Here is a 14,467-nt window from a genome sequence, read left to right on the forward strand (position 1 = left end):
TTATGAAATCCTGGTCCGTTCCTGTGAATTTTAAACAATTTTCAAGGTTGCTGACAGCAATATACCGACTAATGAGATACAGGAGAGGCCCGGGCAAATATACAAGCATTTGAATATGTTTGATCATGCCCTGGCACATGAGCGTTTGTAGCGTAGACAGATAGTGAGACAGCCAGAACCTTCAGGACCGAACAAAGCAGAGACGGCTTCTTCAGTGGGACCCTGAGCCCAGGTTCCATATCTCCTTCCCCTGATATTACACATATAAATACCCCCTCCCCTCCTTGATGGATAGGTTCAACCGGTTCAAAGGCATGTTTGCTGTTAAATGTAACGTTGTGCTTCATGTCCTGCCATTATTGATTTCAGTGAGGCGAAAGGAGGAGCTGTACACAAGGTTAGCCGACCCCTATTAAAAAGCAAATTTCCACAATTTCCACGGTTAATTCTGTTTTAATTTGTATGGTTGGGCCTTTTTTTTTCTTTTGTTCCTTAATCCTATGCTTATGTGTTACAAAACATGTCCCTTACTAAGAGTTCCTCAATAGAAACAGATTTTTGGGAAACTATATGGTTCAAAATACCTTTGTCACTCACACTGATGAGGGCAATGAAGGTAGAACATTATTCTAAAGTTTGAAAATATTTCTTAAGCTTTGTAACAACTGAGATGTGGATTATGTAACAGGGCTGCAAATCAATATCAAGCAGCAACAGCTAATATTTTATACATTCAGTTTCTGTTCTATGTATAAACCCTCAGTGCCCACAAGCCACAAACTTTCAGCAGTGAGAAACTCACAGCTGTGGATGAGGAAGATTTAACTGTTGATGAAAATGAGACCGAGATGAAATCAATACATGAATATTGATGAGGTGAGATGTACAGTATGTGAGGAAGGATGGGTGTTAACTTAAAGTCGATCTATCAGGAATGATACAGTAGAGTCAGATAACAGATACAGAAAATGCTCAGGATGTGGGTGTTGTCTCTGTGGAGCGGCATCTCTAACCTCTCTGTGATCCCACTGCATATGAGGTGAGACAGGAGCATTTTATTGGTGGGTGGTGTTGTTCTAAAGAGTAAACCAGTAAACCTACGAGAACCACTTTCTGTCGATTGGGCTTTGAGCACGACATTTGACCCCAATTTGCTCAGCAGAAACTGCTCAGCAGCCAGTACTAATAGACTGGTGGTTTCACAGGAGAACAAACATCAAACAGGTTGATTCTGAAAGGGGAATGTACCCAGAAAACATCCCTGGAGAAATAAATGTCAGGGTGAGGGTCGGCTGAGAAAGAGACAGAATGGCAAAGAATGGCAAAGGTAGGAGGTGTAACATGTGAAATCAAGTTTTGATGGCTGATGACTTATTAGCAGGCAGGATGGAAGTGTAATGTGATATTCATGCATTGAAATGTGTCTTCACCGGATTTTCTGAAGCAGCAGGTTTGGAGTCAGACCCCAGACAGAAATATGGTTCTATACTTAAACTTAATCTTTCAGTGTTTTGTTCACCAGTGCTTAATCTGAAATAGAATTTTTTCCATTTCCAGGCACGCATCTCATACGTATCACAGAAACAGGATATTTCCTGTTTTCTAGGGTTTCATGCTGTGTTACAATTCTTGCTACAGAATGCTTTATTATATCTCTTGCTATCGGCTGTTTGAGGCTGTTACTGAGTCAGATTTTTGCAGTCAGGCAGCAAAGGTGTTTCTAAACAATCTTTTTGCCTTGTAAAGGTCAACTTTCATTTTGTACTTTAATTTCTTTCTGCAGGACCATGCTTGTAGTATTGTGTACTGTCTATTGTAATGTCCTCCATGGCATTAGCTGTGTCCCAAATTCATATTACAGACTCACAGTAATCTCCATACTGTTTTAGCAGTAATAAATCAACATAAACGCTTCATACAAACATAGTATATATTATAGTACATCAAACTATGACTGTGAGTCAATCTTCATGAAATAATTACTCTGCTGAATGCTTCAGTGCTCTACCTTTCTAGTCCAAAACTGTAATACTTAAGCAGATTAATGATAATTCTCTTATGTATATTCAGGTTTTGATCTGCTACACATTATGAAGAGGATTTACAAATATTATTAGTGCAACTCTAAGCTGTGATGCTTTGCTGGCTCTTCTGTGACTGTGTGTGTACATATCCTTCTCTTGAGCCTTTTATAAAGTCACTGCACTTTGTTTCATATATTGTTTTACACTAGAGTCTAACCTGTAAGCATCCCAAATTCCCCCAGCAGTCTATAAAAGTGTACAGAAGAGACTTACATGATGAATTAATGCACAAGAGGGAATAGCCTTTTATTTTACAATATGAACAAACGTTGATATGAAGTTGAATTTGTATTTGAAGCATATACATAACACCCTAACCTGACTGAATCTGTGTATATACAAAATATTTTCTAGAAAGCTACTATATAATTTAAAATTTTCAATTAATTATACATTGTATAAATAATTGCACACAAATTGATGAATTTAAGCTCCTTGTTTTATAATATGTAACAAGGTCATATAAATAATTTACAATAGTTTGAGGCTAGACTTTTTAGTACATATACACAGGATATATACTTATGTAGAAACAACTTTGTTTTCTTTAGAGACAATTTGTGAAAGCTGAAGTGAAGAAAGATTTTTGTCAAACAGTCTCAAGAACTTTACATAGAGAATTTGGCAACTGAACATAACTACAGGTGTGTTGAACAACTAATAAGAAGTGAACTAGTTTGCTGCCATCTATTGGACTGAGCATACTGTGCATGTGGACAACTGCATATACTGACTCCATACATTAAGAGTACAACTCCATTATACTGTTGTATATACTGGCTTCTTTGGCTCTGGAAGAAGTTCTACAGAATTTGAAAAAATAACCCAGATAATATCAGCAAGGTTACCTTGGATTAAGCTTTAGACCCCAAACTTGTAACAGAAATCAATATGGGATCTTTGACCATGTATTTTGTCACTCAGAAGACCTCAACTTTAATGAAGTTAAATACTGAATAACCACCCTTTTAGCTACAAAATATAGATGATGTGACACTCACATGATATATAGAAATGTACTTATATGTATTTACAGGACAAAGATGTGGTTTGGTGAGGACTCAAAATTTTAAGGGTAAATTTGATTACTGTTACAAAAAGACATACACGATATGACATTCTTCTATATGGGAGACTTAAAATGCCTACTTGCTGTACTAAATAATATCTATAATAATCTATATTAACTTATCTTTGTTCAGCATTGTTGTCCTTGTTTTTAGTTGTATGTCTATTTCTATGTTGCCGAAAAATGTTAACTGTCTGTAACATTCAGAGCAACTTAAAACCAAAACCAAATTTCTTGAATGTGTGCACATAGTTGCCAAATAAAGCTGATTCTGACTGTGAATTTAATAAATGTGTTAATTAATAATGACGGCATCAATGCTTGAGGCTTACAGATATAAAAAAAGAAGGGGGACTTAGTGACTAAATTGGTTGAGGATAACAACCACAGGAACAAAGGAAGAATAAGTAAAACATCATCCGCATACAGAGAAATAAAAAGCTCTCTAGTAATAATTAGCATTATTGGTGAATAATCTTCTGGTTGAGCGAGCGGTTCCACTGACAAGACGAGGGAATAGAGAGCAGCCTGAGCTCCATGTGCCTCTTGTTATTCTAATGGGACTTCATAGTTGACTGCCTAATGCCCGTTAATGCAACAACAGAGGAACTGAAGCAAAGAACGCCAACACCCATATATTCTCAATCTGAACAAAAATGAAAAATAAAAGTTTAGCAACATATCATGGCTGTGCAGGATAGTGGACATACGAGCACAAATAAATCCATCCACTGTATGGAAACATAAGCCCAGGAACAGAAAAGACAGATGTACAGTAGGTATCCTCTTCCCTCCTGTTGGGAGTCATGAAGCTGAGCCCTCCCGTTGTTATTGTTATTGTTGCTCTTGTGGAGTGTTCATTACCCCGGTGCCCCTGGTGATTATGCCATCTCCGAGTCTTCCTGCTCTCCCTCGCCCCAGGCGCCGTCTTCTAGCTGGCACTCTGCCACTAACACTGTGACCTGGGGAATTTTTAGACTGATACTGCAGCTGATGATTTTAGATGGGTGGATAAGGCCGGGTCAAGGTGGTAAAGACATAGAGTTTATTGGCAAAACGCTTAGATTATGTCGATAAATAATAGAGGTGATATCAAGGTAAAATTAAATGGGTTCTTTCAGAGGATGACATAAATGTTGGTGTTGAATGAAACAATAATCAGTGTCATTCATTTGTATTCACAATCATTTGTATTCAATCATGCAAGAACAGGTCAAAATGAGGACATCTTTTAGATTAAAAAAAATCAAAGCTGTGCGTTCAGAGTGCGGTGTATAATTTTTCATTATCAAATACCAGTAATTCATGCTTACACCTATTTTCCAGTGAATGTCATTGTAAGTCAAACCGTTGTTTATTCTGCACAAGCACTAGAGTGCATCTTTGATATTTCTTTTTTAATCTTCACGATTACACTGCTGAAGTCTGTACCCTCTGAAGGAACGTATAAGAAAGTAGATTGTGATGAAGAAGATTATTGTCCTTTTAGGAAATGCTGCAAGTAAAATTCTTTTCGAATAAGTATTGATTAGGGTTAAAATTCTTTTGTAAGAAAACAGCACATCCTAGTTTTTTAACCTGCTGTAGCCTAGTATATTCATGCACACACACACGTTGCATCTCCATTCATTCATCAACAGAATTCAGGTATGAGTAACCTAAACTAAAACTATAAACTATAAATGAATCTATGGTAACTCAAACCTTGTTATGCACATTTCTTGGTGAAAGAAATATGGCTTAATAGACTTTTAGAAAGAAGCCTTGACACTTATATTAGTATGATGTATCCCTATTGGTGTGGCATATTGGGAGGGTGTAACTGTATATTTTAAAGATACAAAATTAGTTCACAGAGATAGGAAGACCGATATACTCCTGTTGTGGCTCAGCGGTTCATGTGTCCAAGTGTCTTCCAAGACACTGAACCCCAATTTGCTCCCGATGGTCAGGGCAGTGCCTTGAATGGTAGCTTGCTGCCATCTGTGTTTGTTTGAATTGGTGAATGAGAGGCAAAATTGCAAAGTGCTGTGGATAAGAGCACTACATAAATGCAGTCCATTTGCAAATAACCTTCAACATTATACCCTATACAGCTGGACATTTCAATATGTGCAGCTTTTTGAGTGTGAAGCAGGAACAGGGGTTAAAATGGTCTCAAGAAAACTAGAAAATCGAATTACAGTAAAGGATAATTGTGATCTTATTTTTGTATAGCTTTAGCCAGGGCTTATGATAACATTGTACTCACCAAATTGCTAACACAGCCACATCATACAACAAAGCCAGAAACAATAGCACCCAGATGATCCGACAGGTTGTGAATAAGTCTGTTTTGCCACTTTATTTACAGTTAAAACTGACAGTGAGTAACATCTAAAATTGGTGTTACTACCAATACAAATAATTACTAAAACTATGAAAATGAGACCCAAATTAATAAAATAACTGTGTTAAACCCAAATATGAAAAAATAGCTAAATAAGCCATGGAGTGTGACTTCACATCAAACAGACAGCTCTGGGTGCAAATGTCAGCTATGGTTTATGTCCTGCAGTTTTATAATTGAAAAATCTGCAAGTTCATTTTTGAGTCATCATTTATAGCAAACTGTGCACAGTCAGTGCTGAACTTTGTCAGCCTTGAATACAGCCTGTACAGGAGGCAGTGTTTGTTTAAGCAGCAATCAAGAAAGGGTTGAGGGCTGCTGTAAGATTACAGCTGAGTTTGTACCTTCAGTAGCTGTGTGCATTTATCAACAGCAAAATCCCCCTCCCGATATCATTTTAATTACTGTGTGTAGTAAAGACTTTGTTCTACAAATTAGGTAGAGGACCTTCATCCCTCAGGGTCATACAACCCCATGCTTCAGTGGCTTCAGTCAAGATGCAGCTACGGTCTGGATGTCATCCTCTCTCTTGACAAGAATCTACAGATGTCAGTCTGCTGTTTCCACAAGCCAACGAACAAACATGAAAGGTACTGAGTTGAAAAAGAAAATGAGCTTGAGACCAGTGGGACTTTATGCAAAATTTCCCAAGAGACAAATTAATCAAACAGCAATATAAATAAAGAAATTGGAAAAAAATAAACACTGATGCTGCCTGACTATTATAAAGGAAGAAACTGTTTTCTAGGAGGCATGGACACCAGATTCTTTTGCCAAGAGAGAGGCATCCAACTAGCTAACAGTAAGCTTTGTGGTGTTGGCTGATGGGGTGAAGTGTGAATGGTCCAAATAAAATATAGGAACATAACAGATAGTAACATTATTTTAAATGTGATTGTAATTCATCTTCGAGTTTTCAGTCTAGTTTACGTCACCTTTGGCCGATGCCCAGGATGATGCCTGCTGACTGTGTACGGCGCGCAAGCGGGAGCAACAGGATGCTGACTGCAGTTTCTCTTAATGGCCACTGGTGTCATTAATAACAACAGTTTTGTCAAAGTAAGGCCTAGGGAATCGTTCAATACCGGACTTCTTCTTCTTAGGGCTCAGTGACTTAAATCAGAGAGTTTTAGTGGGCAGATTTTTTGAAAAATCCCTTGGATAACGTCAGGCTATTACCCAAAATGTCAAAATATTTCTTAAAGCATCAAGAAAGCTTAGAAATCCAAATCCTAATTATATATATATTAAACCACTGTCTTCTTTATTCACAGCACAGTGTACTATATGACTCTCCGCAATTGAAAAACGAAGAGACGGAGAGAGAGAGAGAGTACAACATGGCCCGAGAACATGCTGCTATTCATTTTTGTGTCTTGCGTAATTATTTCTGACATTGCACATCAACCGTGACAAACTGTGACAGCTTGAGACATTCAGGACTGACACAGTGTGAGCAACATGACAGAGAAATGAACCTGGAGATAAAGACAGAGGGAGAGATGGAGAGACTGAGGTGGCAAAGTGTCAGGAGCAAACAACCAAACAGCAGCAGGGCTGAACTACAAGGAGGTGAAGTGGACATAAAAGTATGAGGAGGCTGCTGTTGTCCGGGGGAGGGAACCACAGTTGTCTGGACATGGTGTGTTCTAGTAAAGGCTATGCGGAGGAAATTATGATGCATTGAAAACGCAGCAGGAGGTGCAGCCCACCCCCGTTGCTTTGTGCTTTTCATTTCAGGCCATGTGCTGGAGAGGGAAACAAGAAGGAAACCTGTGGTGATAGTGGCAGACCACATACTGGAAGCTCAGATGTGGAAGTCCTCATTTTACTCTTGTGCCATTACTATTGTGCAGATTATCTTTCTGTTTTGGCGTCCTCTAAATTAAAAGACAAAATACAATTCCCTTCTGAACAACACATCACTTCCTTCCAAAACAACATACTGCTGAAAAATACATCTGTCTGTCTGTCTATCTGTCTATCTGTCTATCTGTCTATCTGTCTATTTATCTATCAATCTATCAGAGAAACAGTAGCCTGCGGCTTCCCGGGACTCTGTGAATACTAATGAAGAGCAAAACTAATTCTCATTAGCCAGTCTAATACTGAGCTGGTGGAGATGTACAGTTGAAAGCTTTGTGTCTGCGAGGTGAGAAGCAAATTTGACATTTTGAAGGAGGCTGATGGGAAGGAACAAGTACAAGTGTTCCCTCAAGCAGATCCATTTTCTCCAATGTATCTAAGGTCAGACAAATTTAGAGCCTCCTATTTTTACAAAGCATAGCTTGGCCACTGTTTAACACTACCTCTCAGCAAAGTTGTGTAGGTCTACAGGGTGTGTGTGTGTGTGTGTGTGTGTGTACTTGTTTCTCTGTACATGAACTTGTGTGTGTGGAAGTGATAGACTGTATTTGTGCAATTTGTGTGTTTTCCCACGAGAAATATTGATTTTGGTGGGGTTTTTTTAATCTTTCCATTAAAAGTTTAACATGAGCACACAGATGTATGTTCTACTTTCAAAGTAAGGAAGGTAAAATAACCTCAGGGGAATTCTTTGTGCTGAAGTTTTGGTGTAATTTCAGTCCAATTTCAGCACCCGTAATATGGCTGTATCTTGTATCTTCTTCCATATATATTGCTGTGAAAACCAACAAAGAGCACCCCATTTAAGATTTAGTGAAGAGGAGAGACAGAGATCGTTCATTCACACTGTTATGGAGGTCTCTGTGGATGCACTGCAGAGAGGAACGGAGGCAAGCATGGCAGGGGGACATGAATAATTCAGCAGCTCCGCCACAGTGAGCCCTGGATTCCCATCCTCCACCCCACCAACCTCCGTCCCACAGGACCAACAATGGGCTTGTAGTACAGCTAAGCCAGTGCTGCGTATGCACTGGTGCAGCACTCCACAGCGGAAAAAGACCACACGGGACCTTCAGGTCCTGAGGTGACTGCAGGGAAATGACCTGAATACAGAGACATTTTCTGTCACCATGACGAACCTAAGCTGCCTCTTGAACTTGTGTAAACTGTAATTAACATGCAGCACGCTAATGGGAAGAGTAGTGAATGGCATGCTAGGAATTTTAGTAAATGTATTCTGCTGGTTCATTCTGTGTAAGCTGCTTTAGATAGGAGCATCAGCTAAATGCTAAAAATGCAAATATGGTGCAAAATGAAATGCAAGCTAAGCAAAGTTACTGAAAACTCCAAAATGTTAAGTTAGATTTTAAGACACTGAGATAGATAGATAGATAGATAGATAGATAGATAGATAGATAGATAGATAGATAGATAGATAGATAGATAGATAGATAGATAGATAGATAGATAGAAACCATCATTAATTTGACTTGACTAATACTTATGAGACACAATGATTATAAACCTTTGCCTTCACAGACTAAACCTGTACACTGTGGTGATGTAGAGCTACACGTTGAACTGGCTACACAATAAACCCACAAATTACAGTCACACACACAAACACTCACCAATGTTATTTGCATCTCATTTTAAAAAACAGGAACCAAGAAAGAAAGCTGTAATTAACCAAAGTCTCTTTGCAAACTAATTACCAATATCCACTAAATCAGCTGCACTGCAAAGCACAATCCCTTCTCTTTTTGTTGTGTGCAAAGTGTCTCATGCACACACAGACACACATTCACACACACACACACACACACACACACATATAAACACACACAAACAAAAGTACACTGTCGGTTGATATATGCAAAGTGAATTTGGAGGGAGGATAAGGAGTCACATTTAAATACAACGAGTGAATCATCTTCAGGGTGCTCCCAGCTTCTGTGTGGCTCCTTTGGGAGAGTATACTCTATGATCCGTCATTACACTGTTTACTGCTATTTATTAATATACAGTAGTCAAAAAGTCAAAAAGAACACATATTTACAGCTTCCATTGCTACTTATTCTTACTCACTGTCACATGTGGCAGGAGGCTATTGAGTCCATTGAGCTATGGACTATATCAAAGGGCAGTCATGCAAAGAACTTGGGGGATCCACTGTTCTTCCTTAACAGTGGAGGACTGATTGAGAGAATCACAAAAGCAGACAAACTGATGTATTTATTTATTAGAAATACATTCATATATATCTATAACTAGACTTTCTTTAGGTCAGAGATGTTTATGCCAAGGAATTGATAATTTATAGTACGGTTATAACGGTTAGTTCAAACTGTCTGATTGACAAAATGATTGGAAGTTACTAGTCAGCTGGTAGCCAAGCAGCTGGTAAAGTATGAATGAAGGAGCTGATGCCAGTCAGCTAATCCGGGCTCTGCCTGAACAAACTTAATGCTCCTTGAGTGGTGAAAAATTAAAAATGGTGGAACAGCTCTGATTGCAGACACTCTCTCTCTCTGCGCTGATATTATGTAGCCTAAATCTAGTTTGCTCAGTAGATGTATTTGGTTGAGCATGCCAGTGGCATCTAACTTCAGATATTTGGTTAATAATAAAAGCTTTTCAATAACATTTTGAAGCAAGCGACAATAAGATAAAATGACTTTGCAAGTGAAACATCATCACTGCAGTTTTGAATATGCATCTTTAAAGTCACTTGAATATTTTTTATATATCGTATATATTTTTGTCTAAAAGTAAAAATTCATGACTACGTAAGCACCAATTTTAACTGCCTGCCAAGTTTAACTTTCTTTCATAAAGTTCTTATTTTTGATTTATTGAAATTAAATGAAAAAATCCGGGCAAAGCTGAAGGTTTACAGCCTTTTTTCTTACATACCATAACACCAGAGGTAGAAACCCAGATATAAAATAAGAATGCCTTCACACTGTTTCTGGACTGCAGGTTCTCACTGCTTCCAATCACCCATACATACAAGCCATGTCTTGCCTGACCCATGTTGTCTCACCAGATCAATAACTCCTGTGGTACACGTGTGATGGATGAGCCCCACAAATAATCCAACTTGATAGATCAACCTATCGACTTGTCACACACATGTATTCTGTGAGCAGCCAGCAGTTAGAGGAGCACTGGGGACAGACACAGCGCTGCAGTTGGTTAGAAATAAACTGCAAATTAAACAGAAGCCACATAAGCAGTAGAAGAAATATTTTGTCTTTCAACCTGCAGTTGACTTATGGGCTGCACAACGGTGGGTTAGAAAATAAAAGTCAGAATTGAAATTGGAATCCTCTCTGGGCAAACGACTTTAATCTATTGCAAGATTAGGCTGAATTATGGTGCCTTACATAGTTCCAATTCCAGTGTCTTCACTCAATCTGTTTTAACGACAAACTTTACTCACACCTGAACTTATTATCCCAACAAACAATGCACATGCACACCTTCACACACATGCACCAACACACACTCACCCTCTCCCTCCTCCCACCTGTTCTCTGTCTCTACAGCTCTGGCTTTCAATCATTGGGAGGGTTGAGGTGTAGTGGATGGTGGAAGCTCTTTTTCTCATAGGCATCCAACAGTAATGCTCTGGCTTATTACACCAGCGCCGAGATTAAACTGGGTTATATCGATCTCAGGCTCAATGGAGCTTGCAGCACGGACCAGCAGACACAGATCACCCAGCCATGTCGCTCCTGGAGAAAAGGATAAGTGTGGAGATAACATATCTTAGAAAAACCTTTGAAATCTACTGAAATCATCAAGTAGGAGACTGTACCGATGTTTTGTAACTGCACTCCCTTTGGATGAACTCATCTTCCAGCACTAATTAAAATATCACCTGAGAACCCAGAACAGTTCCCAGATCAGAGGAGGTAGTGGTGCAGATAACTTTCTTTTTAAGATTTTTGTCTGACAATAAAGAGCTGTGTTAATGACGGGCGCAATCTTCTTGCATTCCTCTTGCATGATTTCACAGGCTCTATTGTTGTCCACCATCTATCTTAAAGAGCACCACATGTGAGGATTATGTAGAGTTTAAATTAAAGCACCTTTGAAGACAAATCAATTTGTAAGTGCATTTCAGCAGATGCAAATCATCTTTACTGACAACATACAGCATCATGTACAAAAAAGAATCACCAGCTTTGGTAGCAAGCACTGATAAGCCTGCGCTAGAAAGAAAAGCGCAGAGGACTGTTGATTTTCATCTCACACCCCATTTCATAAATATGGCTGCAATATAGCCATTTCCTACATTCACAGCAGACTAAAATCAGTTCTGAAAATGACTTTTTTTGTCTACTTTGTGCAAAAAGTAGACAAACATTTAATGCACCAGTGGGTGAAACTGAATACTTGAGTTAAGCTCTTTCAAAACTGCAAAAAGGCCTCTCTTACAGATACTGTTGATGTCTGAAGTGCTTTCCCAAACAGCAGATAGCACATAAAGTGATGGAAGCACATGCAAGGAGACAGTATTATTGCACCAGCCAGTGCTTACTGAAAAGCGGGCACACATAAAATTTTGTCATCAGTCCTCCTCCAGCGGTGTGCAGTCTCCCACTCTTGTATGTGAATAAATCGTGACTCATGTAGAGAGGAAAGTCAATGGCACTACACATGCTGGCATGAATAATAGGAAGAATGAGTAATTACCTTTGATTTATGAAATGAAAAAGATTTTTAAAAAGCATGTTTTCCAGTGAGAGTATATAGTTATTCTGCTTGGCAATGAAACATCCATCATCAAACATGTCATTTCAGACGTGATGGCTCTAAAATGGGGTGACATAACCCAATGAGATCACACGCAGGGTAGGCAGTCATGCTGTTTTCCACGACTATTGAAAATCCAGCGCATAACAATCACAACCAGTATTTCAACGTTCAACCATCCTCTGGGGTCACGCTGTCTCTCATTCTGAAATGCAAGTGCATCCTGACTCATGTAGAGAGTCTATTTATACTGAAGCTACCAGTGCCGAGTGGGACATAACGTTCTCTGGTTAACAGGATAGCCTGGACCTGACTTATGGAGAATCATGACGCCCACTTGCATCTCCGATTTACCTGGATAAGAGGATTTGTCCTCATTAGATAAGGCGCATGAACAGCACGGCTCTGAATTAGGTCACAAAAATGAATTGATTATGGTACTCTAGTCCGGGACTTCTTTAAAATGTGAACTGACTGCAGCTTCCACGGTGTAGGGTTTAAGGTTTCAGTCAGATACTGGAGAAATAGCCTTCGCATGACTCCACAAACCCAGGTTTTTCCCCACAGATGTTTTCACCTACCACTTGCAAGTATTAAAATTGTCTTACAGGAATAGCTCCATTCCTCCAGAGGGTTAGATGAGTAGATTGATACCTATCTCATGTCTGTCTGTTCAATATGAAACTACAGCCAGGTGATGGTTAACTTAATTTGGCAAAAAGATTGTAAGGAGGGGGAAACAAATAGCTTGACTCTGTCCAATGGTAAAAATGTCCACCAAAAGCACCTCTAAAGCTCATTAATGGACACATTTTACTTTGTATGCTGGACTATTTCTTGATGGGAACAACCACTTCCTGGAGTTTACTAGCTGAAACATTTAATTGATTAATCAAGTAGTCAAATGACAGGAAATGACAGAAATTAAAAAAATATATATTTTGATAATCAACATTCAAGACCTTTTTTCAAACTTTTTTATTGTGTCTACTGTAGATACTTTCTGTTTCACAAGGAAACTGTAGACTGCTACCTTTTAAAAGAAAAACTTCTTACTACTTTTAGAAAGAATGCAACATTTTTGAGCCCACATTGGCTCTTCATCAGGTATAGAAGCATCAAACTAATTGCCAGACTAAATTAAATAAGTATTACCATGTAAACCAGGATGGAACACATACTTTATTACAAAAGTAATATATTGAATATTTTATCAAGAAATTTTATAAATGATATACAGAATATCACTGAAAAACGAATCTGTTTTTTATGTATAAAATCATGCATAAATATAATAGCAGCAAAAGGCAAATTGTCACAGTAAAAATGTTAGCATTTAGCTCAAAGCACCACCGTAACTAAGTACATCTCACAGAGTGGCTAGTGTGGCTGTAGACACTGTAGACTTCTTATCATTGAAAACTGAATATCTTGGGATTGTTGATCTGACACAACACAAAGACATCACGTCACTTTGCACTCGCAGACAGTCAGTTAGGGGGAGGCAGTAGTAAAATGTTAGGATGAGGGGAATGTGGAGCTGAAGCAGATGGTCAGAGGCTAAGCTGGGCGGAAAGAGTCCAAGAGTGCTGATCCAGAGTCCAAAAAAGTTGATAAAGTTGCAGGTGAAGGTTCTGCCCTGACTCCGGTGCACCTCCAAACAATCACAAAAAATTCGATTCGATTAATTATGAAAACAATGGACAGATTAATGGATAGAACAACTGTTAAGTTTGTATGCTTTAGTTTCTGTACGGATTGAACAAACAAAATACTTATTCTTTTTAATTAGTAAGCTTTAGGGGTGCTCAACAGACAGATGTGAGGGTGGTATCGTTCTTCTCATCTAACATCATTTCATCTCCAAGAAAGAAAACAAAATGTCAAACCACTATCTTTATCTTTTCAAATATATATTAAAATGCGTCAGAGAAAGGAGAAATAATTACCATACACTTAACTTGATAAGCTGTGCAAAAATTATGTTTTCTATATCAGATTGCAAACACGTGTGAAAAACTACTTGTTCTACATGACAGTAAACCAAAAAAACCATCCCTTTCATTAGCCCTTCTCTGAAATGGAATGACAGCGCAGCTTGCTACAGGCACATGATGTTGACATTTCCCTGCAAATTTTCTGTGCAGTGTGGAGCCAAGGTCTGAATAATGAATACAGATCTATTAGGCAGCCTTGATGCCCTTCTCCCGACAGGCAGACTGTGTCCTCGCTCGGCCCACTCCAAAGCAGGCCCGCTCTGCAGATTGTTCACTGATTTCAATGCTCGACTCTGAC

This window comes from Dicentrarchus labrax, unplaced genomic scaffold (genome assembly GCF_905237075.1).
Source record: "Dicentrarchus labrax unplaced genomic scaffold, dlabrax2021, whole genome shotgun sequence".
In the NCBI taxonomy this organism is placed as follows: domain Eukaryota; kingdom Metazoa; phylum Chordata; class Actinopteri; family Moronidae; genus Dicentrarchus; species Dicentrarchus labrax.